General features: G+C 49.4%; 1 protein-coding gene across 2 annotated transcripts in view; it reads left to right on the top strand.

Annotated features, from left to right (window-relative positions):
- FAM53B (family with sequence similarity 53 member B) overlaps positions 1-24,931 on the top strand; it is a 126,340-nt gene that overhangs the window by 2,647 nt on the left and 98,762 nt on the right. Inside the window, exon 1 of one of the 2 annotated variants that reach the window (XM_070470382.1) lies at positions 11,118-11,428. The exons of the other annotated variant lie outside the window; for it this stretch is intronic. The gene's annotated coding sequence lies outside the window, so the exon portion shown is untranslated. Of the gene's footprint in view, positions 1-11,117; positions 11,429-24,931 lie in introns of those variants that run through there. 2 annotated transcript variants of the gene reach the window in all.

Below are 24,931 nucleotides of genomic sequence, written 5' to 3'. Positions count from 1 at the left end.
AATCAAACCTGACACTACTCTTGGCAGCTAGACTAAAGCCATTTTAAAATAAGTACAAACTGTCCTTGAATGATTTTTTTCCTTTATAGTGGCAGTGTGTTTGCCTTTTCTTCATCTGTGACATGTGTGCGATTTTCTGTTTATTTTGGGGGAAGGAGGGAGGTAAACATACATGAAAGACTTTTTTATTCTTTATATAAATAGTGTATTTCAATTCATTTATTTTTAAATTTTCTTGATACTGTAACACATTACCTATATGTTGACTTTCATTCACATTCATCCAGAGTATAAATAGGAACCTTAATTTTAAAGAACCCAAATGAGTAATTAGGTTTTATGTGGCTTTGAGATAATTTTTCTTAAACTGATATGCAAAGAAATAGAGTATCCCAGCCAATGTGAATAGACTTTGATTTATGTTCTCTTAAATAATTTTATTTATTTATTTGTGTGTGTGTGTCTGGAAGCCTACAATGAAAAAGTATATGAATGTGAAAATTAGCTGCTCTCTGGATCAGCATTCTACCCCTGTGGGGACACTTGGGTTTGAGTCCCTGTTGTTAGCCCTGTGAGCTAGATAGAAGGTATGTGCTCCAGAGACAGCCTTCTGCACTGAGAGCAAGAGACCAAGTGTCTTGTGTTCCACTGTAGTAACCTCTTTAGCTAATTGTGTGTGTGTGTGGAGGAGGAGGGGTGCCGAGGGGGTGTTGCTGGGGTCTGAAAGCAGTCTTGTCTAGTCCACTTCACAGGAAGGAGGCTGCCTGTGACCTGGAGTCTGATTGTGGGAGGTGAGGAGCTTGGTAGGTTGAAGGACAATTGAATCGTTGGGAAAAAAATTGGAAAACCCTGTCATTTCTCTTGGCTAGGCAGAAAACAGAGATGTCCTTAAAGAAGGGGGGAGCACATGAGCATGTTTTATTAACAGTTAATAGAAGAAAATTAATGCTAATTTATTCTTCATACATACCATGCAATTTGTTAGAAAAGTAAAAGAATAGTTTGAAATTCTTTGGTCAATTGATAGATTCCTATGTTAGGGGCATAGAAATGAAACTCAACATTAAGCAGACAAATACCCAAGCCCACAGGCTACATAAATGCTGAATAAAACGAGCTCTACAATGGAACTCTGAAAAGCGAGGGGTAAGAAGCCTAATGAATGATTGAATATGACCTTAGCAAAATCCCTGGAGTGTTGTTGAAAGATCATTCATTTCCAGCTTAGATGTCAAGATGGGCTCCAGTAACCAGAAAAAAAAAGAGAGCTTGAGTCGGTACTTACTGAGTTTTAAAAATCTTTACAACACAGTGCATTAGACTAATCATTAAAAGGACTACTTCTCTAACTGCATTTTAAGCTGTCACTGTATGGACCTGTGGTTTAGGCCCAGGGAAACCAAATTAAAAAGACAGGAATAATTCTCAAGACTTGAATGTATCTCTGTCCTGCTTTTATGGAGTAGAACTTCAAAAACTGGGGCGTAGAGGCAGGCAGAATGTACTTTTGTCATGCTGATACCATTGTAAGAAAGACTCGACCAAGAGATCAATTGTGCCTTAAAGTATTTGCCAGTTACTTGCCTAGTTTATTGGAGTATGATATAGAAAAACGAATGAACTTACTTTTTTCATTTTTTTGTTTACTTTTTTCATTTTTAAGTGATCCTTCCCAAAGAAGTGATAAATTCTTATATTTACATTTTTAAATATACTTAAATATATTTATATTTAAAATATGTATTTTACTGCATCAGGAAATGGTATGTTATTGAGTGAGCTTCATTTTGCATGCTATCCAGAAGCTTTTTAAGAAAAGTGAATCTGACAATATATTTGTTTTCCCAAATACCTAAAAATTTTCACATGAGCCAGCAATTAGCATACTCTGGATATTATCTGAGGAGCTTAGAAATATGAAATACTCTGGTTGAATAAGAGGGCCAGGAAGTGTATTTATCACTCTTCGTTAACAGAGATGAAGCAGTGTATCATGATGTGATTGTAGCAGAATGGAAGCGCTGTTGGGGTGGCTGGTGGCTCCCCTCCTCTTTCATTCTTTGCTGCTTCAGAGTCGGGGGAATAGTCAGGACAAAGAGGCTAAATGTAGGAGAGAGTGGGTGCTGCACGTTCACATTTTTCTCCTAACCCCTCCTCTAATATGAAAATGTCAGTCCTTTGTTCCCATCTAATTTTAGTACATCCTGGCTAAAAAAAATGTTAGGATGATTTCCAACCATGGAACTTGGAGGGGCGGGGTAGGAGAGGGGCAGAGTGGAGGAAAGAGCCGTTTACATTCCACATCCGTCTGCCGTTCTGTGACAGCATCTCGCCCCTACTCTGTGGATTTTCATGATGAAATAAATTTACATGCACTGGAGCAGCACTAATTGGGTTTTCCTTCCATGTCCTCAGTAAGAAGTCTCATTGGAGTCTGAATGGGGAAAATCCTAATATGGTATTTAATAAAACATACTGAGCTGAATTAAAGAGCTTTTTGCAAATTTTGGGAGACAGGCCCGAAATTGTGAGTAAAAACTACATGTTGTGTGATTTATAAATAGAACCTTCGTGATTCAGTGAAACTGCTTGTATGCTATTTTTTGAAAGGGAATAATATTTGTTGATTTTTGAGAATCAGTCATAAGCAAGTCAGAGTTTATTCCCTCTGGATTATGTTCCACAGTGGATTCCATATATTGAAACTCACATTGGAATAAGCCTGACCTTTCCAAAAGTTTGCTCATTTAGTGAGCTAAGGTTTCCTTGTGAAATCTTTGTATGATAAGGACACCACATAGCCAGAATTGAGAGATCATTTTGTTAAGTGTTCTTTGAACTCGAAATTTGTTTTTGTTTTCATTTTACAATAGCATATAATTTGTCTTTAAAATCTATTAACTAGTGGAATAACTATCAGAAATGATTTTTTTGTAATACTAAATTTTGGGGGGGGGAAAGTGAGTGGAACCTAGGCAAGTCACTTTCCTTTTCTGGGCTTCAGTTTTTCTTTTTGTGAAAGAGGGGTGTTCAGTACGTGATATTTAGTTCCTCTCTACCTCTGTAATAGCTGGGATTGCCATGGACTGGGTGGCTCAAACAACAGGAATTTATTTTTCATAGTCTGAAGACTGGAAATTCCAACATCAAGGTGCCGACAAGGTAGGTTTCTTTCTGAGGTCTCTTCTCTTGGCTTGGCAGCTGCCATCTCCCTGTTACATTCATGTGTTCTCTTTGTGCGTGCTTGTGGGGAGAGAATGTGTGCAGTGAACCAACTCCCTGCTGGTTCTTAGGAAGTTCTTGAGTGTTTCTTCTTGTAAGTGCACTAATCCGAAGGTGAGAGCCCCACCCTCATAACTTCATCTAACCCTAATTACTTCTCAAAGGCCCCACTGCCACATACTGTTTCTTTGGTGTAAGAGCTTCAACATAAATTTCTGGGGGACACACATTCAGTCCATAATAACTTCTGAAATTGATCTAAGGTTTAGAGAAAAGTTAACAAAATAGATTACCACTATGTATGGGGAGTTTAAATACTCCATTAGCTAAATATCAGTTGTTAGGTCACTTTATGCTTCTTTAAACCGAAATAGCTATTCATGTATCTGAAAAAATATGTGTACATATACTAAAACAGTTGAAGCCATCACATGATTTTCAGTCTAAAAATGTCTGTTCATTCATGGGTAAACTTTAGATTTGAGTATTGATTGCCCCTGATATTCAGTTTTTGTTCACTTGACACAGATGTTTTATATGAGAAGCTCAGAAGTTTACATCTAATTTTTTTACTCCTACCTTAATTTTATTATCTTTTAAACTTTCTTAATTTTTAAAACTTTTGGGCTGTGCTGGGTCTTTGTTGCTTCAAGTGGGCTCTCTTTGGTTGTGGTGAAAGGGCTTCTCCTTGCAGACGGCTTCTCCAGCCAAGGGCTTCGGTGGCTGTGGCTCCTGGGCTCGGCGGTGGCCGCCCTCAGCTTCCAGAGCTCGCTGCGCTGTGCGTAGCCACCCAGTCGTGTCCGACTGTCTGCGACCCCTGGGCTGTAGCTCACCAGGCTGCTCTGTCCATGGGATTCTCCAGGCGAGAGCACTGGAGTGGGTGGCCACGCCCTCCTCCAGGGGGTCTTCCCAGCCCAGGGATGGAGCCTGGGTCTCCCGCATCGCAGGCAGATTCTTTACCTTCTGAGCCACCAGGGAAGCCCCTGGAGCTCGAAGCCTCAGTATGTAATAGTTGTGGCATGAGGGCTTAGTTGCCGAGCGGCATGTAGAATCTTCCCAGGCCAGGGGTTCAACCCCTGCGTTGGCAGGCAGACTCCTAACAACTAGACCTAACAACCAGACCATGAGGGAATTTCCCCACCTTAATTTTGATAAGGTGATAAATAATTTGATAAAATTATGATAACCTCAAGAATCTCCCTAATTTGATTCTTCCCTATTTCAAACACACACACTACACACTCAGAGATGACTGTTTATCACTTGAAAGCCCTGGGTTTTTGAGATTTCTACATTCTCATGCTATACAGAGTGTAGTTCATGGGTCTGCCCTTCTGCACTTTGTACCTCTTTGAGGCACTGTCAGTCTGTTCTGTAACTGCTTATCCCCGTCAGTGAAATTGAGCTATTTTAAGGTACTGGCAAAGTGCCTAGTGTATAGTAGATACTTATTTCGAGTTGGTTACCCTTCAGTACATTTCTTTGAAGCAGTTTGATATAGTGGAGAGAGAAGCAGTTGTGTAGACTATACATGATAGGGTAGTGAATATTAAGTGAGAAAAATAAATGTAAATCATCTTAGCATGATTCCTAGCACACACCAATGCCAAATAAATATTCTTTTCTCCAAGGAAACCTTCTTCCCATTGGAGCTAATGTATTGAATGCTTCAGGATTTTAACCCTCAGTGCCACTGAGTTAATATATTTGGCTCCATCCTAAGGCATTGGTGTTCCAGGAGGGATGAGATGAGTGAGGAGAGGAGGATGAGGGGTAGACACGTAAGAGGGAAAGACTGGGATAGGTGGGGGCCTTTCCAGATATCTTAGATCGTACTGCATAGCTCCCTCTTCAGTCTTTAGATGGGGCTGGTGCTAAAAGCACCTTTTTATTTAATAAGAAATGGAGACCGGATATCGTAATGCTGGATTTTCACGAAATGCCCTTTATAATGTGTTTCAGCAGGAATCCCCCTCAGGATTCTGATCGTTATCTGTTTCAGAGGTCAGTAGGTAGTAATAAGTGTAGGTGTTGTGGGGAAAAGGTTACTGTGGATGCTTCTGAATTGAAAACAAATGGCCACAGATATGGTACATTTTCCTCAGGTTTGAACTCCAAGACTTTGTTTCCAGTGACCACTAACGAGGGACCAGACCAGGGTCCCCCATGTGACCTTGTGTGTGTGTGTCAGTCTCTCAGCTGCGTCCGACTCTTCGCGGAGACCCCACGGTCTGTAGCCTGCCAGGCTCCTCTGTCCATGGAATTTCTCCCAGGCAAGAATACTGGAGTGGGTTGCCATTTGCCTCTGTAGGAGGAGATCTTTTCAACCCGACTAGGCCACCTGGAAAACTGGACTAAGATTTTTATCATTGATTTCCACCTTTCATTATCTAGGTTTGATTTCTTTGATCAGTGAATCATGTTTATTTTCTTTGCTGTAAGTTAGCAGCTATTCACAATGGCATTTTAAAGTTTGATGTTGGGCAGTACTTTAAGCAGTTTATATGATTTGACCTTGGTTTATATTAGAACTAACAGTATAAAGTACAGTGAATCAGTTGTTTAGTGCTAGTGTAGAAAACGCTTGGTTTGCAGATTTGTTTACTTATTTAACCTTTTTATTAGTGGTTAAATGAGTAATGCTTAGAGTGCTTAATATTACTATAGAAATGCTGGCCAGAGGAGTGTCACTTTCTCTAGGTAACTAACCTCTAAGAGTTTTTAAGTCTGAACCATTTTAGAAGAAGCTCTACAGAGATGAGGTGAATACAATATGATGTATGTCATCAGGATAGAACATAATCAGTTTCACTACTTTCAATTAGGTAAACATTACAGTGGTTGAATAACTTGGTTTGATCAAGGTGTTTTTTGTTTCTATGTGAAAATTAAAAGGAGATGTAAAGTAGTATTTAAAATTGCAAGCCAGCTTCTCATTCATATCAGTTCTGTTTCAGGTCGGCTGCAGGGCATGCTAGGACAAAATAGGCAAGGCTGGCCGGCTCTCTGACAACAGTAATGGGTAGGGTAAAACGAAATGTCTCTGCTTTTGGTTAATAGAGAAGACAGAGAGCTGAGTAAGGACATTCACAGGCTGGTAGAATGCGTGCGGCAAATTTTCCTTTCATACGGTGCCCAGGGGTGTTCTTCCACTGGAACCAGAGACCAGACTTTTTTTTCTTGATATTTTATTTTATTTATTTATTTAATTTTTTTTCTTCTTCTTCTTTTTTTTTTCTCTCTTGATATTTTAAATCCAAAGGATTTAGTCTTAAGATTGGGTATTTAAACTCTATGAAATCACAAGCTGTATCTTTCAGTTTCCTGTATACCTAATGAAAATGAAATTCACTCATTTCATTTTCATGGGTAATAGGCAGATAGTGGTAGCTTTGCGCATATCACTAGGGATGAGTTAAAAATAGATTTTTCTTGAGGCAGTGACTTATATGACGGATAGAGTTGATAGAAAAATTAAGTTAAATTTTGGGCTGAATATCATACTAAATCTGAATTCCACTACAGAATATTTGAAGCAAAAAGTTGAAATGATTTTCATTTAAAGATGACATAAACATTGAGTGTGCTGTTGAGATATTTTCTAGATTAAATTCAATGTGTAGCAATATGAAAATACTATAACTTGTTTTTAGCTATGATTTTGGTAGCATGTACTGAGTGAGGTAGACTAGGTTATAGGTGACTAACCATGTTATAGTGATACTAGTTAGTGTCTGTTTCAGCTGAGATCATATATAGATCAGGGAAAGGCCAGGAATTGATTATGCTTTTAAATCTTAGTATTAAAATAGTTTAAGTAGGTTTGGTAAGGTTTACATATGTCAGTAACTTTGAATGTAGATTTACTTTGCCATATTTTTACTTATTTACCATGCATAAACTTTGCAGTGTCTGTTTTTCCATGCTTGAGTTTTCTTTTAGCACATAATACTATTAATTTTGCAAAGAAAAAGTAATATCAAATTGAAATAAGTTTTAACTGTTGCTCTGTTCTTTTTAGCTTCCTTTACTCAGAGCCCTTCCATGCAGTGAGTTGCAAGCGTGACATTTGCTGTGTTTTCAGCACCTGCCAACTTGGAAACCAGGGTTTGTGCTCAGGACTTAGGCTTACAACCCACACTTTGTGGTGCACAATGCCGTCCCAGCTGGCATGCTTCGTACCTCAATGGTGCTAGACGTTCAGTTACAAAGCTGTGCAGATTCACATGCGCTGATTTCAATAGGCAGTCCCCTTCAAGCTGCTTTCAACTCTTATTTTGTATCAAAAGAGTTAGATTGGTATCATTAAATTCACTGCTGTGCTTATTTTTCAATGAAAATAAATTCATTTTCTTTAGCTCCTGAATAAAAAAATGACTGTCTTCGAGAACCAAAGTTCCTCTTAAAAAAAAGGTGGATGTCTGCAGATACGGGGGATAGATTTATATATCTATATGAGACTCCAGCCCGGGCTATAACTCATTGTCATCAGTGGAAAGGTTTCAGAACAAAAGATAAAAAGAATAGAAAGGAAAGAACAGAAGGATTAGTGTGTTGTAACATGCTTATGTAGGTAGGGCTGTTAGTTGAAGCTGGATCATAGGCATGGGGACGATTATAGAGCTTATTTTTCTGAATAAGAAAATCGCCCTCACAGTAGGCTCAGATTTTGGCTTCCACTGATAACCAGAAACTTTCCATCATTTCAGAGCAGTGTAGTTTGCTAATAACTTGCTTTCAGTAGCCAGTCTCTGAAAATGTTTCAGGTGGACTTGGTGATGTCTATCTTCCCATCATCTATTATAAGCGATTTTAAAAGGTTCTGCTTTTATAAAGATCTTTTCAAGTGTAGAAAAGACAGTGTGAAATGTGAATGACTGGCTTTTAATACAGCACTTGTGACAAAGAAGCAGTGGCTTTGGGAAGCTGAATAAAGGGGTTAATACACATGCATCTGCATACTGCTGTTGGTTCCAATGTATAACACGTCTGATGTTTGTTTCACTCCCATTATTAGTCTAAAAAGAGTGTTATTCTCAGAGACAAACCAGTTTACCATCTTTCAGTGGTCACCACTCTTTTTACAGTCGTAGGTACGGATAAACTTAATGGGAAAAACTGAACAGTATTGACTGCTACTTACTGAAATATCAAAAGCTTAGCTCCCTGTTGTTTGAACATCATATTTATCTGGTTCTAAAGACACAAACATAGAACACCCACTAACTATCAAGGACATTTCTTAGTACTTAATCAGAACCCAGTCTTTACCCTCCTCTGCACAAATGTGCTTAGGTGAATAGTTTTATTAGCTTGTTGATACAAGTTATAGTTGGTTACACCCTTTCTTAGTAAAATACACCCTTATTGTCTCCTGTTGCTTAAGAGCTTTAAACTTGGAATGGGAGAACTGTCTAGTATAGAAAGCCACTCAGTTTCTATCTCCCCAGCAGTGCTGAGTGGACATGTCATGCATACCACACACACAGGCATTCCTTCATTTGCAAGTTCTGCTTTGAGGGGAGCCAGGAGAGCCAGTATTGACTGTGCTTTTTCCCTGGGCTTCATATGTTGGTCTTGGAGTGAGACTGCATGTAATCCCTACAGTTTATATTTCCCAGGGTGTTCTGTGCCTTAACCAGGTTAGTGTTGGTTGGAAAAGTTACAAGTGATCATTTTTGGATTATTTTATGGATTTATTCCTAAATTGGCCCATGAATTTGCATTTAGGTTTCTGGTTGTATTCTAAATCTGGTTTTGATTTGGTTTTGACCTTTAAGGACTGAACAAAGGTAGACAGCTTAGCCCTCCTACCCCCTTCCCCTGACTGCAGCTTACATTGTTTTAAATCCAGTTTGACTGAGTTTATATTTACTCTTTTGAATTAAGAAACTCTAATATACAAACTTTTGGGTAGGACTTTTTATAATAAAGGACTGTGTAGTATGGCCCTAAAAAGCGGGACATCATTCTATTCTATAGTCCTATTTATAGGACTTTATTACATGATGTGGGACAGTCCATAGTATGGAAGACTAGTGACACAGGCCTTAATGTATGTATTTTTAGTCCTTAGACATTCAAATTAAGTAAATAAGAAATAGCTATTCATTGGTTAGTAGCACAACCCCTGAAGCAGATAGTTTTTAGTTCTCTACACTTTTAAGAAAGCCTCAAAACCAGAAAAACAGGCTGCTTCAGGCTGGAAAGGAGGCGCTACAGCAAAGGAGCTTGCCATAAGCACAGTCCTTGGAGTTTCGGGGACTAAAATCATCCCGAAAGCAACAAGAATAGTGGTTGCAGTAATCGTTTCCAGGCTTGGGACCCCTGAATTTTGTTTTTTAAGTTGACCCCATGAACTAGTAATTGCAGGAATAAACTGAATGTTTGCCAGCAGGAGTCACTCTAGGCCTCCTAATAAAAAGTAAATTAAACTATATCCGTAAAGCTCTCAAAGGCTGAGGTGACACTGCATGCATACGATGGCTTGAGGGCAGTGTCGCAGCATTCTCACATTATCCCTGTGCCTTTCTTGGTTCAATCTAGGAAGACTTGGTTTTTGCTTCTTTCAAAATTGGCCCTTGATAACTTTTCTTAAAGCAAAGTTTATAGGTAAGGATATCAGTACCATATTCTACATATTAATTCGGTTTGGCTTGGATGAATTGATTGTATCCCACATCATCTACTTGAATGAATACTCACATCCTTCTGGTTGTGCCTCTCAGTCTTGCAGCAGAAGTCACTGGCGTGAACTGTAGTTAGTGTGAAAGGAGATGTTAACTCGTGGTTTTCTGCAAAAGAATGGGTCCAGTGTGATGGGAAACTGAAATATGTTAGCAATAGCCATGAAATATAATAGTTTCCCAAGTGCACACAAGCTCAAGAAGTTAATTGTTCATTTATGTTTGATACTGGGATTGAAACATTGGATTAAAACCAATTAAATGTTCCTAGAAGCAACAGAAAAAGTTTCCTGATTTATGAATAGAACCATTGAAATGGCGCAGACACAATCCATGTAAAGTAATGAGGTGTTTTGTTTTTTTGGCAAAGGAGAACACAAAACAGGCATAGGGAGTTCTTTTAAAAAACCTTCTCTTTAAAAACATCTCTTTTTGGATACAAGGTCAATAAAATAACACACCAGTAGGAAGGCCTAATGGGAAATCTAGGGCTTCACTTCAGAAGGAAAACAATCCCCCTCCCCCAGGTGAGCGGCACAATGAAAATACTCTGCTTATTCTATCAGGGTTACATTCCTGAACTTAAGTCAACATCCTAAGTTACAGAACTAAACATGCTCCGCTTCTGCTTAGCAACCACAAGTCCTTCCTTCACCAGTTGCATACATTTTGGATGTGGCTCCCGAAGTGCACATTCCTTTATTTCGATCAGCGCCCCGAGTTAGGAAAGGAGCGCTTTATTTTCCAAAAGCGCGACAGACGACACTCACACGGCTCCCCCCGTCCCCTGCCGCCCAGCACGCCACTGAAGCGATGGTTTCTTTAAAACCTAAAAAAAAAAAAGAAAACCACCCCAACAACCCGGAAGCTGGACGTCTGAAGTCCACGCGGCCCGGGGTTTTCATCCCGGCTCGTGCGGGGGGCGGCCCCGGGGTCTCTGGCTCGGGGCCCGGGCGGCGGCGGTGCGGCCCGGGCCCGGGGCCACTTCCCGCGTTCCGGGGCCTCCCAGGCGCGAGCGCGGCGAGCGGCGCGCGGCTCGGCTCGCAGGACGCCCTCTAGCCCCGCCGGCGGCGCGCCGCGACCCCCCCGCCCCACTCCCCGCCCACCGGCGGCTGCGCGCAGTGCACCCTCGCCCGCTGCAGCCGCCGCCGCCGCCGCCGCCGCCGCACGCCGCCCGGCTCCTGCACGCCGCCGCCGCCGCGCCGAGCGCCCGGGCCCGCGACGCCGCCGGCAGAGCGCCGGACCCAGCGACGAGCAGCCGCGGTCGGGCGGCCCCGCGGCGGCGGCGGGCGCGGGCGGGCGCGGGCGGCCTGGCCGGGGCCGGTTAAAGGGACGAGTTGCAAACAGTTCAGGAAGTGACAAGTCGATTTCCTCCTCCCCGGGAGCAGCTCCGTACAAAGCGCTCGGCGCCGGCAGGAGAGCGTGCGCGCGGCGGCCGCGCGGCGGGCAGTCCGGACGACTCGGCGAGCGCCGGCGGCGACTGCGCGGGGGCCCGCGGCCGGAGCGTCCCGCCGCGCACAGTAAGCGATCCCGGGCCGGGCGGCGGCGGCGGCGACCGGGGGGCCAGTCCCGAGTGGAGGTCCCTGGCGAGTGCGCCCCGGCCGCCGGCGGTAGGGAGCCCGGCTCGCGGGGTGCACTGGCCTTAGCCCCCCCTTTTTTTCTCAATATTTGTGTGGCTGATTTCCTTTTGGTCCGCCTGCCTGGTTTCGTGTGGGGCCGGGCGGTTTCTCGGGGCGCTGAGTGCCGCCGCTGGTGCATGCGTGAGACTTGTCAGAGCGCAGCCAGGGGAGAGAGCCAGCACGGCCCCTGCGGAAAAGTCTGCGCTTCCCCGGGGCGGGCGCGGGCACTGCTGCGCCCTGGGGTGTCCCCCCCTCTCCACGTCTCAACTTGAGCCCCGGCGAAGGCGCCAGGGACCCGGGCGTCCCCGCGCACCCCGAAGTTCCCGCATCGTTTTGCAGACAACTCTTTTGTTCGCGGAAGTTTGCGTCCGCCACCCCCGGGATGCGGGCGCGCAGCGGCGGGCTCCGCGGCGGCGGGGCCGGCCGGAGAGGTCACGCTGGGGGTTGGAGAGTGTTCTGTCTGCGGCGGGGGAAAGCCCCCGCGGAGGCCGCGGCCGCGGGGACTTGCGGAATGGGGTGGGGGTGGAGGGCCGTGCCGGCGTGGCTTTTGCACATGGCGAGAAGGGCCGTCCAGCACAGGGCACCCTGGCCGAGTCCCATCTTTGCCAGTCTTTGATTTGCAAGCCCGTGGGAGTCGGCTTCCCCGCTCGGGCTTTCTCTTGGTGGGGCGGGCACGAAGAAGGGGAGGGCGCCCAGAGTCCGGGGAGGCCCTGGGTTTGCATTGCCCCAAGTGCTTTCTCGGCCACCCCCCCACCCCAGCTCCCCACCGCCGCCCGCAGACTTGAGGAACAATGCTTGTGGCTCAGTACCGGGTGGCGGAGCCCTGTCGACTGTCGAGAGCCGGGTCCCTCGCTCCCGGACGCCCCCTGAAGCCAGGCTCCCTAAATCCGAACGCCGGGGTTCATTCACACGTACTGTACTTCGTACGACGGTGAACAAAGAACAGCTCTTTGCAGCATTTGATGAATGGGATTCTGCCTCCTATAGGCCACACTCCGAGTCTTCCATACGTTACAGCCTCCGGACTCGGGGGGGTGTTGGGCAAGTGGCCCCCCGCGCTGGGCTGCGCCCGGGGCTCGGGGACCTGGGCCGGGCGTTTATGCCGCCGCCTCCGCCAGCTCGCCTTGCCGGAGCGGGTGCAGATGGAGCCAGGCTGACGGTTGTTCAACAGGACCAAATGTTTGTTGAATTGTTGGATGGTGGAGACAAGGGACTGTTTTCTATTGACTGCTGCAGGAGTTGGAATGGCATTGTTTATTGGCCTGGGAAGCCAGGCAAGCGTCTTGTGCAGCTTACAACATATTAGCAGACTTCCAAATGACATACTAGCATATGTGTTCCCAGCAGTTCCCACCGGCTGGAGGGGGATCCTTCCTTGATCCAGAATCCTGGACTCTGGGTTATTACAGTAAGACGCTACTAGGTTTGAGGACTTGGAAAGGAATGGAGTTGGTAGACAGGGTGAAACTCAGTGATTCTGCAGTTGGCCAGGTTTTGGTTTCATTTTAATTTATTCACTTAACAGTAACTTGTCTCAGTTACAGTTTTGATACTGAATTGCCGATCTGTAGTTCTCCCCCCCCCCCCCCCCCCCCATTTTCCTTAGCTAGGGACAGCTCGATAAACTGCAAATAGCTACTTGTCCCAGTTGATAGGCCCATGTTAGTGGGAGAAGGTTTGGGTCTTAAGTTCAGGCTTGGTAACCCTTGACCCAGTGTCTGTTCTTGGCAAGGGCCAGGATGCTGCCAGCCATGGTCCAGACCGAGGAGCCAGCTCCCAGGGTGCTGCTGCAGTCCAGAAAATGAAAGAGGCTTGGGGCAGGTCTGCTGCTTTCTCCCAAATGCCCCCCTCCAGAGAACAAGGCAGTTTGAAGACCAGTTCCAATAATTCTGCCCAAGGACTTCTTTTCCCCTGAGACGTGATTATTGCAGTGCAGTCATTTTAACATGGAAAGCAAGTTTTAAATAAAAGCTCGCAGCATAGCATGCAGAAGTGGGCTTGCATGTCCTCAGGCTCGCAGGAGGAGTAGAGCATTCCACTGTTTTGATTGATGATGATGTTTTTAGTCAGTTTCTCCCTCCTGTTTTCAGCTCAGGGTAAGTCGCATGTAGCAGTAGTGTTTTTGGAAGTGCGTAAAATTCTTGGAGGAAACACGGCTTTAAGATACCGTATTGTAATCGTGGCTGCTGCACTTAATTGGCATTTTATGGGAGAAAGCCCTGTGGTTACCTCTTAGGCTCTTTCCCACCACGCCTTTTAGCCTTTATTCCCCTGTTAATTCCTTCACTATCGCCCAGCCCCTCCATCTCCCCTGTTCTCTGGGAGCCTAGTGGGTTGGGTGTCCTTTAAATGGGTCCAGGGAGCAGGCGCCTGATCCGTGATGGAAGCTCAGTAAAGGCCAGCCAGCTTTCTTCCCTCTGTGGGAGGCTGGAGAGAAGAGCCTTGCGTAGACTCTGGCATCTGACAGCAGAGGGCGCTGCGGAGCAACGTGGTGTATCTTTGCATTGCTCTTTGAGAAAGCACGCCCTTCTTTACCCACTGCTGGATGCAGTGGGCGCTCAAGACTGTGCCTCGGACCCACTGTTGGATTGTTGCGTTGATGTTTTACCCAGGCAGTGTGACTTTTTTTTTTTGGATTGCATAAAGTGTGTGGAAAACTTTGTTCTTGCCCTTAAAAAAAAAAAAAGGACTGAAATAAGCAAATACTCAGATCAGCACAACTCCCATCATTACCACCACTCCACACACCTCTCTGATGTGTAATAAAAGAAACTTGCGGGCGTAATTTGTTATGTAATACGCTGATAATACAAGTTTCGGTTTTCGATGGAAACCAGATGTGGAGGGTCTCTCTTTAATTGATCCAGCAAGGGGGACACTTTAGTAGATTCACTAGCCTTTGTAAACCGCAGAGGTGATTTTTTTTTTTGGGGACTTGAGAGGAGAATCCCAAACACGGGACTTGTTCGAGCTTTTTGCCTCTTGGCTTCTCATCTTGCCGCAGCTGTCCTTTTCGTCAGACTCTTCCTCTCTTGAAAGAACCGGTTTGTTGCCAGCATGAAGCACATGGCCGGGTCTGGCAGGGCTCAGCTTGGCTTAATTCTGCTGGGCTCCACTCTCCTCTTAGCCTGGTCCAGCTGCCGGCCTGCCCTCCACCCTCCACAGCAGAGCCTGGCCGAGGGACTTGGGTGCTGTGAGGAATGCTGACTGCTTTCCCCCAGCTCTTTTCTGCAATGTCTGATCATCCAGGGAGAGCTGCTGTTTAAACTTGCCCAACGAACAAACTTTCCAAAATCATTGACTCTCCTCTGATTAATTTCTGTGTTTGTTTCCTGCCTAACTTTATGAGGGTTCTTTCTACACGACTGAGTCACCTTTATTATGGCCCAAGGTCGGGGACTGCACTGTAATAGCTGACCCCATTAACAGCAGTTTCATTGCGTGCCGGGGATGTGAACTTTGGAAACAAACCCAGAGGCTTAGATATGCTGATGTGCCCGGAGACTTGCTTAGAAAATTTTTGTTTTAGCTCAGTTTACATTAACATGATTAATGACCCCAGCCACTGAAAAGTCTATATTCAAAAGCAATTTTACCATTCCCGAGGGTTCTTCTTATGGCGAAGTAATTTTCTTGGCCAAACAACTTTGTTGTAAGGTAACTTCTTCTTTGATGTTTAATCCAAACCTCCTGTGCACACGGTTTTGGATCAAGGTTTGGGCTTCGAAAATTGCGGGTTGTGGTTTTGGTGGTGCCGGTCTTAACCCTCCCGAACTCTGGTCAGGAGGCACCCCGGTTCTTGTCTCGGGAAAGTTCTCTGAGATCCGGAGCATCAGCAGAGAGGGGAGGAAACCTTCCAGAGGAAACTTGGCTTCGGGGTGTCCTGGAGGAGGGATACAGGAGGCTGGAGCGGAGGACAAGCTTTCTTTTTCTTTTTCTTTTCCCCGTTGCAGCGATGGAAGATACTTGAGCGTTTTCAAAAAACAGAGACGTCTTTGCTACAGCTGCCTCCTGTTCCTCCTCCTGCTGCTTTTTCCTCCTCTTCTTCTTCCTTTTTTTTTTTTTTTGTTGTTAAGTGTGGGTTGATTGAGAGGGGAAATGCTGATGGGTGGGTCTGAAAGCAGCCTTAGGAACCCAAGAAAAGAAAAACACGTTTGAAGGACTCTGGAAGATTTTGCATTTCAAAGCGTCTACCTTGTAGAATTTCACATCACGTCAGGGAGAAGTGTGACAGGCACCCGGCTTCTTTTCGGTTCTCCTCTCCTGCTGCGGGGTGGGGTGGGGGGGTTGCTGCACGGGACGCTGCTTTTTGCAGGGGGGAGGGGGGCAGCCTGGCCAGACTGTGCAGGAATATCTCACAGCCCCACCACCCTGCCCCCCTATAAGCAGCTGTAGTCTCTGGAGGGACTTTTTCCACCCGGCTCCCTGCTCAGGAGGTGAAAGCAAATCATGTTGGTAAAAAGCCCATTTGACCCCGGAACGCAGGAGCAGGCCAACTCCTGGCTGTTCTGACTCTCCCACTAAACAAAGAAACAGATTCTCCTCCTGCGGTGATATCATGGGGTTCCCAAGATGCAGGCCCGTGCAAAAGTTGGGTGCAGCGGGATTTAGCTGAAATGGGTGTGGGCTCTTTCAGAAATAATAGTGCCCACTGGTTGTGGAGGCTCACCCTTGCCCAGGGGCTCTGCATCCACTGTCTCTCAACTCTCAAAGCAGTCCTGCAGTTACGGCTGAAGAAACTGAGGCTCAGGGAGGCCCCGGGACACACAGCTGGAGAAACGAGCGTGTGGGGCTCTGTTCCATTCTCTCTGCTCCACAAGCCTGCCCGTGCTCTATACACTGTGCCGTCTATCAGTTTGATCATAAGATGTGGAGGCACCGAGTTCTGTTTTATCTCAAAGCATAAATTTTGTTTAGTCTTGTTAACACCACAGGGAAACATAGAAATTTTAACTGGCTCTTTCCCTTGCCCCTCTGTTTTCTGCAGTTTTTTTTTATTTCTTCCCCCTTTAAAGGAGTGATTGAATTCTATTGCTGTATCTGCCATAGGACCAAAGGCAGTGCCTCAGTTGGGGAGACTGAAATGTTTTGCTTTGTTTTTTACAAAAGACAGATTTACAGGAAAATATGATTATTCCCAGTGACCTTCTGGGGGAAATGGGAAATAAATCTGGCAGCCCATTAGAACCATCACCATGTATGCAGATCCCATTTTCCACTCAAAGAGATTGTTAAAAGGATTTCCAGCATTTTTCTCCTTTTTTTTGTAGCTGAGTGAGATGTTTCAGAGTAAATCATTTTGTTGTGCTTGCCACCCCAGGTTTGCACAATATCACGTTCTGTTTACATGCCCAAAGTAATCGAATAACTCAGCACAATTGTCCATCCTCCAGTGTGTGGGCACTTGGTATGCTCCAGCCGGGGCTGGACAGAGGCCCTGCGTTCTGTCTCAGACAGATGGCTCTTTGCAGGTTGATCCTGGTTTGTGTGTGGGGGTGGAGGCGGGGAGGGGGCAGGGTGAGGACACCCATCTCCAGCAAGGGCTGCCTGACTGGGTCTTCTGGCCTTTCTGCTCCTCAGGGCTTTGTGGGAGAGGCCTGGGACCTCCATTGACTGAGTTTTTAGCATCCACAGAGGTGGTCCTCAACCTTAGCTACATGTTAGAATCACCTGGGGAGGTTTTAAAAAAAAAACTCTGGATGCCCAGACAGCATCTCGGACCAGTTACATCAGGATCTTGGAGAGAAGGGGTGGGACTCAGTGTTGGTATTTTTAAAGCTTCTGAGTTGATTCCGTTGCGCATCTAAGACTGAGGCATGAGGACTGGAATAGACCCTGCATATACCTCCGTCTTCTTCGTAGGGGATTAGGGCCTTCCTGTTCAGGAGTGGAATAAACCTATTGGAATTTTCCATTGCTGCCGCCATGTCTCAGCGAAGGAGAATCTGAGAGGTACCCACCCCTGGGCCCCGTGCCTGCTGCAGGCATCATCCAGGTAGTTCCTGTTTCAGCCCGGCCCGGTGTTCGATGCGCTGCCCCTCACAGAATTTGGTGCAGCCCCTCTGAGCCACCTCCTTTCTGGAGGGAAGAGGCCAGGTTTTATTGAGTCTGTTGTCACGAAGGCCCCGCGTTCCTTCTGGAGGTTGGGCACATGGTGTCTATGTGGGGCCCAGGGGCGGGAGGGAGCAGTTTTGTCCATTGGTGATTCTCAGCCGCTGGTCCTTTTCATCTTGGTTTGCAGTGAGTGTCATAGTGACAGCCACCTAAGGGATCCTGACTGCCCGGAACCTGTCCTTCCACATACTTGGGATCACGTTTTTCGTAGAGCTCCATTTCGGGTGACCAGGGGCTGGGAGAGCAGGAGCTGCCGTGGCCCGCTGATGGAATCTTACGGAAGGTGAATCCCACCACCAGAGACGGGGTGACTTTTTGCCTGGTCATGTGGGCCAGTGCACAGAGAGACCAGAACCTGTGCCCCCCTCTCCCGCCCCCGGGTCCCCTACTTGAGCGCTGCGTCCTCTCCCGTGAGACCTCGGGACACTGTCTTGTTCGCGGGACAGCGTGGTCCTCGTCCAGCGCTCTTGAGCCTGGTGAAACACGCCCTCTGACACCCTCAGTCCACTTGGGCCGTCCATCCCAGTTTTCACTTCCTCCCCGATGTGGGGGCAGCAGGCCTGCCTTCGGTCGTTGAGGTTGTATAGGGTCATGAAGTCCACTGCTGCCCACCAGGGAAACTGAGACCCAAGCGGAAGTGCCGAAACCTCGGGCTTGATCAAAAGGCCTTTGGTTGCCTTGGCAAAGGTTTGTCCATCTGCTCTTCTGGGCGCTGATGGTGGCGCATAAATAAGGGCTCTTTCTCCTCCACTAGGAGTTGGGTTCGGGCCTAATGAGTTGGTCGGGCGGGGGCGGGGTGTAGGCTGTTCGTCCTGCCTTCATTTAGCAGACACTGATTGGACACCTGCCGGGCATCTCTCACGGGGCTGGCTACTTTACTTCATTCATTCACTGAGTTCTCAAAACAGCCTGTGGCTGAGGGACTCGCTCCGTTGCTTGCTGAAAACGCCGCTGCTTAGAGAAATGACTTGGCCTTGGGTTCGAGGGACAGTGACCACCCAGCTCTTCGGGATGGCCTCCATCCTGTCCGCGCCACCAGTCTCCCTCTTGGCCCAGTGGCTGTCCCCGGGGCAGCAGAGATGCGCTTCCTGCCATGAGCAGGGGGCGTCGTCAGGGGTTGGTCCCTGGCGATTAGAGACTGGGCACGGAGCTGCCACCTCTAGGAGGGGCCCAGGTGGCCGCGCGCCAGGGCCGGCCGCGGGGCCCTGGGGGCAGGGTCTCTCCAGGCCTCTGTGTGTCCCCGCAGTTGGAGCAGTTCCCCCGGGGGGAGGGTGTGGCTTGCCTGGAGAGGCCACCCTCCTTCCCGCTGCCCTCTGGCTCAAGTGCCCTGACGGTCCGGCCGGGAGAGGCCTGCGCCGCGCCTGGAATTCCCCTTGCTCTGGCCTTCAGGCTGGCCTGGGGCCTGGGAGCTCAGGGAGGTCCCGGGTGCCGCCTGCGAGCTGCCTCTCTGCTGGTTTGGAGGTGGAAGGACACAGGTCTCCACGGCCAGCTGCCTCTGCACTCAGGATGGGGGGTGGGGTGGGCGTGGGGGTGTCTGTGGTTCTGAGACTCCAGGCGGGGTCTGGGATGCAGGCCCCCCCCCCCCCCCCGAAGGCGCAGAAGCAGTCAGACGGTGGGATTCCCCGGAGGAGGGTGGCGGGCCCGCGACGGCTCACTTGTGGGACCTGGTTTGCTGTGAGACCCCTGTGGCCCCGCTCTCCTCTCGCCCGCCCTGCCTCCCAGCGCTTTCAGGGTTGGGTTGGGGGCCTGTCCAGGAAGCCCCCCCTGTGAAGGGTGTGGTGCTGCCCATGGGATGTAAGCTGGACTGGGTGGGCAGAAGTTCTGCCAGCCAGACAACTACAGAGGAACTTGGGCAGGGAGGAGGGGAAACCCAAGGGCAGTTTTCAGCTCTGGCATCAGTGCCCAGGGTTTGAATCCCAGGTGTGCCCTCTGCTGACCGACTGCTCTTAGGCACGACTGCTGCCTGGGTTGTCTCATCTGGAGTGTGGCCAGGCCGACGGCACCCAGCCCCTGGGTTGGGGGGAAACCGAGGGAAAACCACAGTTAGGGACACTCAGCCCTGTGGACGTCGGGGTGCTGGCAGGCACGTGCTGTTGGGGGGACAGATGAGGGGAAGGACCGGGGCCACTGTCCCTGTGGCCAGTGGGCGACTGGACGAGGCACAGAGCAGTGGGGACTTAGCTTAGAGCTGGACCTGGCTGGCCAGATGAGACTAGGTCAGGTAGAGAGCCTTTCTTCACCCACAGGCCCCCTTGGTGGATGTCTCATGATTTAGGGGGAAGAAGGGTTGAAAGCCCATGTTATGATTTAGTTTGCAGTGTGTCTCTCTAAGAGTTAAGATGGGCGAAATCTTTTAAGCTTTTTTGCTTGGGAAACAAAATCTCTTGTTTACCAAAGGTGATTGAATTTGGTCCTGAGCATAGAACATTGGATGCGTGTCATGGTGTGGCTGCAGCATCTTGGCTCCGCCCTCACCACCGTCTGGGAAGGAATTCTGTGGCCACCTCCTGGCCCCACCCCTCTCAGGACTGAGGGCGGCCGGTCCTTCACTGTCTTTAAGGTCCTTTGCAGACTCTCCACCACTGATGTCTTTACTTTGCCCCTCCCTTCAACTTGCCGAGCTGCCTTTCATAACTGCCTGTGTCCTCTTGGGTCAGGTGAAGTGGTTGGAGCTGGGGCATTTGCTGGGGCACCTTTCACCAACTCCTGGGGTGCGAGTCCACTGCCTCCAGAACCCCTCTGGCCCTCCCGGATGTAGCAGCAGTTTCTCCAGCAAGAGCTCATCTAAGCTCATCGGAGCTTTTGAAACGAGTCCTTGACTGGGATGATGGAAGGGCTGTCCCCTCCCCAGTGATTGTAGGCCAGTGGTCCCTGGCGGTCTCTACTCCCCACGTCTTCTTATTTTTATCTTTCTGCTTTGGCCACTCTGCGCAGCCTGCGGGATCTTCGTTTCCGGCCCAGGGATTGAACCTGCGCCACCCACAGTGGACGCATGGTGTCTTAACCCCTGGACTGCCAGGGAAGCCTTCCTGGTGTCTTCTGAGTGTCCCCTCGTCAGCCCCAGCCTGGCCCTCCTGTGGGGTGAGCAGGGTGGACAGTCTTAGCCAGAGAGGTCGGTGCTCTGCTTCGGACAGCTTTGGGGAGACCCTTTCCTGGGGAGACCCTCTCCTTTGGGGAGACCCTTTCCTGCAGGGGTGTGCAGACTATTGACTGAGTCTGGGCAGGTGTCCCGACGCTGGGCTGAAGCCACCCCTGCCCTCAGTCTGGCTTGGGTGGCTGGGGCTGGCTTTAGAGAGCTCTCCTCGTAGAGAACCCACCAAGGTGGCCAGCCTGGGGTGACCTCGAGACAGACCCTTTTCCTCGACATCACAAAGCTGGGTGACTGAGGGGCAGTGTGAGGGGGTGACCAAGACATCCGGGCTGCCTCTGCCCTTGCTGGACACGACAGAGCCTGTCATCCCTGCCCTGTGTGCCTCTTCAGATGTATGGCTCCTTCTCTGGTGACCACAGAACACTCTGCATGCTGGTTCCTCCCTGCCCCGCCCCACCCTGCCACAGCGCTGTTCAGTCAGTGGCTAGGAAGCGCCTACGGTGCGAGTCAGCGTCTCTGAAGAATCCTGAGATGAGTGAGCCGAATCCCTGCCTTTGAGGAACTTGTGGACTTGAGCCGCAGTCAGACTGCACTTGGGTTCACGCACTTCCCACCACGTGCCTGGGCAGTCGGTGTAGTGGACGTGTGGGTCCATGGGGCGCTGGTGAGCCCCCAGTCCCGTGGGAGTCACGGGGGGGGGGTGGTCATTTAAACCGAGCCCAAGGGAGCAGGGCTGAGCAGGAGGCTTGAGGAAGGAGCAGGGGTTTGGATGGACGCAGACTGCAGGGGGGAAGGATGCGTGGAGGCGTGGCAGCCGGAGACCACCCCACGTGGTGGACGACGACCTTGGCTCGAGGGTGGGAAGCGCACCCCTGGGCCCGATGCTCAGCCGTGAGTCAGGATGGCGCGGGTGCCTGACGGAGGCGTCCGGACTTTATTCTGGTGGGCTGGGAGCTGGAGGCACTTGCTGATGCTTCTCTCTCTGGGAGGCTTGGCGCTTGGGGAGCGGCACTGCAGAGTGGGCTTGGAGCAGACACCTGGGAGACCACAGAGGGACCCAGGAGAGAAGGCAGGGGTCAGGGCCAAAAGAGGTAGCGATTGGTTAGTTGGACACTTGCTGGAAGCTGGCGAGGAGGCAGCTGGGAGGAGGCGATGGGAACAGCCTGCTCTTTACCCGGGGGCCCCTTCTGGGAAGACTGCTCAGGGGGCCCATCCGTTTGACCTCTGAGTGACCTTCCAGGAGAGCCCAAGACTAGCCCCCTACACTGGGAATTGTCACCAAGTGGCATCTCCTTGCCCAGAGGCATGTGGTTTGTGTTGATTTTAGTTGCAGCTCTTGCTTTCAGTGGGGGCACTTGGGATTCCCAAGACCTTCCAGAGTTCCTTGCCTGCACCTGCAGTGGAACTAAAGGAATCAAAATGAACAAAGCCTTTTGGCATTGCATGAGCTGGAAAAGTCTGATTTAGTGTAAACCTGCCTTTTTTTTTCCTTTTTCTTTTCCCCTTAAAGGAAAAGAAAGTAACCACATTGGTGTGATGGAAAAAAGAGTCTGGGTGCCCTTTGGGCTCTGCTGTAGCGTGTTCTCGCTGGTGATCTCAAAGGGTGGGGAGTCGCTGACACAAACTCGCGAGAATGTTCTGCATGGGTCACCTGGCGCCTGGCACTCCTGTGGACTCCACACCCTCAGATGCCAGCCAGGATTCCAGGCCCCGGTGGCTGCATGGCACGTGACTCAGGCCCTGAGGACGATAATGAAGGAAAAGAGTGAACCCCCGAGGCTGGGCCTTGCAGCAGCCCGTCGCGGCTTTCGGGGTGTGTTTTCCAAGCCCTGTGGGGTGTTTTGTACATCAGCATTTAGTCTCGAGGAGAGAAGTTAAGTAAGCTGGCTACTCCTGTTCATCTGATTCCCAGGCCAGTTAGCAAACGCCCTCACCTGTTAGAAAGAAAAGTAAGAGAGTGGTCAGGCCCGGTGGAGGCCAAAAGGGACCCCAAAGGTGAGCTGCGGAGCAGAGGGGAAGCCACGCCCGTCAGGTACCTGGGCTGCCGGCTGAGGCATGTAGGGGACGGCCTGTCGCAGGTGATTGGGTTCTAACTTGCTTAAATGGAAAGTGTCCGCTTTTTAAACCTTTTGTAAAATTCAGGCATGTCCTTGAGGGCTGCAGAAAAGACCCCAGGACGTTTCTGCTCTAGTGTGTGGCCCAGAATCCTCGACTCAGCCTTGGAGGATCAGAGCCAGCCTGGCACGGGCTCTGGGGCGGCCCGACGGCCCCTGGCCTGCTTGTGCCCCCCTTGGCTTTGAACCTGTGTGTGGATGCCTGGCCGGCCCTTCGCCTGCACCTGCTGAGAAAGAGCAGGCTGGCTGCTTCTGCACAGGGTCTGGGTGAAGCTGTGGGGAGACCAGGTGAGGGCACGGGAGGTGGTGGGTGTAGACCGTATGGTCTGCAGAGCTCAAGATGTTTGCTGTCCAGCTTTTTACAGAAAAATAACAAACTGACCCACTCCCTGTAAGGATGGGTCTGTATGCCAAACCTGTGCCTTTCAGCGTGGTAGCCTCTAGCCACGGGTAGCTGCTTAAAAGTTTTTTCCAACTTCATTGAGGGAAAATTGACACAATTATGATGGTTTAAATTTAAAACACAGTGGAACTAAGAATTCACTTCTTCACCTGCACTAACCACTGATCACGTGCTCAGTAGCCACGTGCGGCTGTTCACGGTCACGTTGGAAGGCACAGATATGAAACAGCCCAGTTGCACAGAACATTCTGGGGGCAGAAGTGCACTAGACCTAGTCTCTTGTACATGTGTTAAATTGTGTCTGACGCTTGCAACCCCGTGGACTGTAGCCCACAGGATCCTCTGTGCATGGGATTTTCCAGGCAAGAATACTGGAGTGGGTTGCCATTTCCTTCTCCAGTGGATCTTCCCGACCCAGGGATCGAACCTGAGTCTCCTGCGTCTCCCGTGTTGGGAGGTGGATTCTTTTCCCCTGAGCCACCCGGGAAGCCCATACCGTCTCCAGTCTGTGAGGGAAACGGAAATATAGAGGAGGCACTCCAGCGAAAGAAAGGACACAGACTTCCCTGGCTCTAAAACACAGGGTGCAGAGTTCATTGACTCGGAGATGATGGAGACGTGTGTGATGCGACAGAGGGGGCCTCGGCCTGGAATGGAGAAGCTGCCCCCAGACCTTCCTTCTGTGTGACTGTGGGCAAGCCCCTCACCCCGCAGGCCATGGTGCCCAACTCCAAGTGAGCAGTGGCTGCTCGAGGATCCCCGTCAGTCCTGCTGCTCCAGCCTGCGACCCCAGCTCCTCTACCCCCGGCTGCTGGCTCACCTGGGCCGGGGCCACGTCAGCTCTGCAGTGCCCAGCACTTTCCCCCGCTTGTGTGTGTGTATGCACATGTGCAGGGTGTGTGTACACACGCGGGTGCACACACACACACACACACTGGGCTGTGTGGAAGTCCACAGAAACCCTCCCCTGCCTGTGTTCTGATCACCCTCTGCTCCAGAGCATCTAGACCCGATGGGTCGTACCACTGTTCCTTCTGGGCTGGGCTGGGCACATTTTTGTCTTGATGGAATGGCCATGTTTTGCATGGGCAACAGGTAAGGAACTACTTTATTCATTCAGAATGGTGGCTTCTATGTAGCATGAGGAAGGAAGAGACGTTCCAGGCCCCGCCACTAGCCAGCATCACATGGCTTTCTCCTTAAGATGCCATCAGCTGCAGCGCTGGGGCAGTCTGTTGACTAGCTGGGAGCTGGGCAGAACTGTAGCTCTTGTCTTGCTTGGTCCCCACATTCACTGACTCCCAGCCCCTTTGGAAGCTAGTTAGGGGTAGAGTCCTTCCGAGGTGGATCAGCAAATGTGGAGCACGTGGATGTGAGTTCTGTGCGTGGGCCCGACTGTAAATGCATCGCTGCTGGAGCCGTTTCCCCGCATTGCTGGGCGCTGGTGGGATCTGAAGGTGGAGAAACGCCGTGGGGTTGAACACTGCTGAGCTGTCCTGGGCGGGGGCTCACTGCTCACGAGATGCTGCATTTTGTCGGGAGTCCGGGCCACGTGTACCCTCGGGAGCGGCTGGGCCTGCCCACATTGGGTTTCCGTGAGTCCAGTGTGCTCGTGTCACCCAGCTTGGTGCTTACTCCTGTTGCGTCAGGATGAAAACATCTCCAAAATGGAAGTCTGAGAT

Source organism: Odocoileus virginianus, chromosome 7, assembly GCF_023699985.2.
Source record: "Odocoileus virginianus isolate 20LAN1187 ecotype Illinois chromosome 7, Ovbor_1.2, whole genome shotgun sequence".
NCBI classification, from domain to species: domain Eukaryota; kingdom Metazoa; phylum Chordata; class Mammalia; order Artiodactyla; family Cervidae; genus Odocoileus; species Odocoileus virginianus.
The sequence above is the reverse complement of the archived record's forward strand: the minus strand, read 5'-3'. Positions and strand labels throughout refer to the sequence as shown.